This window comes from Macrobrachium nipponense, chromosome 9, assembly GCF_015104395.2.
Source record: "Macrobrachium nipponense isolate FS-2020 chromosome 9, ASM1510439v2, whole genome shotgun sequence".
Classification (NCBI taxonomy): Eukaryota; Metazoa; Arthropoda; class Malacostraca; order Decapoda; family Palaemonidae; genus Macrobrachium; species Macrobrachium nipponense.
Window position 1 is genome coordinate 36,816,348 of NC_061110.1, and position 2,500 is coordinate 36,818,847.

Here is a 2,500-nt window from a genome sequence, read left to right on the forward strand (position 1 = left end):
CAGTATGCTGATATTTATTAACAGCCGCTGAGAGGATATCACCTCCTGCTGTGATTTTATAGCCATATCCTCGAGTCTTTAATCTGTAATTATACACTGTAGCCGTAAACGTTTATGCGTATTTTTATGAAGCTCATAATACTTCATGTGCTGAAGGTAGTGAAATTCAAACTTGTAGATGATGAATTAACGTTGGCAATTAAATAAGAGTAAGAGCTTATCTCTTTTCGTTATAGGAAGGTCATTCAAAACAGTTCTATATATATATATATATATATATATATATATATATATATATATATATATATATATATATATATATTATATATATATATACACACACACACACACACACACACACACATATATATATTATATATATATATATATATATATATATATATATATATATATATATATATATATATATTCCCGGTTCGGTAAACATTAAACGATATATGCAAAGTAATTTTTTTTCGCAATAAAAATTCATACGACATTTAAATTTACATAACCTGGTGCTGTCCCTTTTCTCTCCTCGAGGTTCGTTTTCCATGAGTAAGATTCTGCTAATCCTGGTATGATCTTCATCGCTGTACTTCTTTCATATATGACGTGGATTAAATAAATTCCAGAAATACGCCATTTTAGAGGGGCATCGCTTGATAAACAAACGGTCGCATTGTTCCCCTCACCTTTTTACCGTAGTTAATGAATCTAAAGTATGAATGATGATAAATATCATTATATTTTCTTCGCATTTTTTTTCATATTTAAAGATATAGTATACCCTGAAATTGTGGATTCACATTTATCTCCTAGGTCATTAAATATTAAATATTATTTATTCAAAGTAATTCTTTAAAAGCAGTTAACTCAAATATTAAACATTTAAATATATTGAAATTAATTACAAGCCTTTCTTGTTATAAAACAGTTGGATACATTTGAAATATACTCAATAATCTTAGCTCTGTTTCAGTTCTAGTTGTACATAAAACGCAAAAATCAGAAACAGTACTATGTACTATATTTACAGGTCTGATGATAATTCTCTCTTTTAGTGAGTTAAGTAAGTCAACATAGTAGACAGAGGTTCGCAAACAAATATCCCATTGCTCAGCAGTTTTCTTACAAATGATCTAAATATGGCTATAAAGTGCTTATAAATCCTCAAGTAATCACAAAATCGGTCAACCAAAATGTCTTTTAATTCTCAAGCAATCTCCAACTGTGGTCATCTTTTATCAAGATGTGACCCTATCAGAAACAGCATATTCCCCATCAGTAGGTTCCTGTTCATTTTACGTGAGTTTCACCATGGTTATAATATCTTTGGAAGGTGAAAGTTTACTAAGCAATTGAGATTTCATACAAGAAATTTGAATCAATGATGTTTCCCATTTAGTTATACTAAGGTATTTTGTGAAAGCAAGATGCAGATGGACGTGATTTTATTAGAAACGTTAAATATAATTTCCTGTTATTGTAAATGATGATGGAAAACATTATTCACCGACGATGGACTTTCCAAGTGAGGGTCTATCTTCCGTTTAATTCAGAGGTTTCTGAAATTAGTTTTATTCAGTTCGACCGGAAGAAGCAGACAGCCTCAGAAGCAAGCCAGAGGGAGATCATGGGATTGGGCAGGCTTCAAATAGCGTGAGGAATGCCGTATCATAATCATCAATGGCGTATGTGATTTTGAGCTTTTGATATTATAGGTAGTAAGTTACTTAGGTGTTCAAAGAAACCAGAAATAAAACCAATATAACGAATTCCTTCATTAGTACAACCAACAATGAAAACGATTCCATGTCCACCGCCCACATCCCGAAAAGACAAACAAATCTGACACGGAAACTGATATAACGAATTGGATGGTGCGGGGACAGAGAGAGGGATTGTGCAAAAAAAATCTAAGAGCGTTGTTGAGGCAGCCAGCATCCAGCCACAAGAAAAGGCCTTAGAAGTTACGATAGCGACTAATCAGCTATACAACTTTTTCCGCCAACGTTTATAGCACGGCAATCTTGGAAATTAATCAACGGAAAATGACGAGAGAGAGAGAGAGAGAGAGAGAGAGAGAGAGAGAGAGAGAGAGGATGGTTATTTCGACTGTTATGGGGATTAACAGAAAATAAGATATGAGACTTATTTTCCATACACTCTCTCCAACTATGATTTAGTCATAACTTTCCTGCTTCTATCATTAAATGAGGAAGGGGAGTGTGTAGTTTGATCATAAATTTTGAATATCAAATGGAAAGAGATACAAATTCAACGGAAGAAAATCCTAACGTAAGATACTATAAATCAGGTAGACAAATTTTCGTGGAGCTGGTATGAGAGCAGATTTCATTACAAGGGCCAGATGTAAAACGCAGAGCAGAGATGGGTGCAGTAACGAGGAAGGGGCAAATGGAAATTTGATTATAGTGCACTGATGATATTTCAAGAGGAAATGAAAGGCCTTTCATCGGAGAATGAAATATTAATA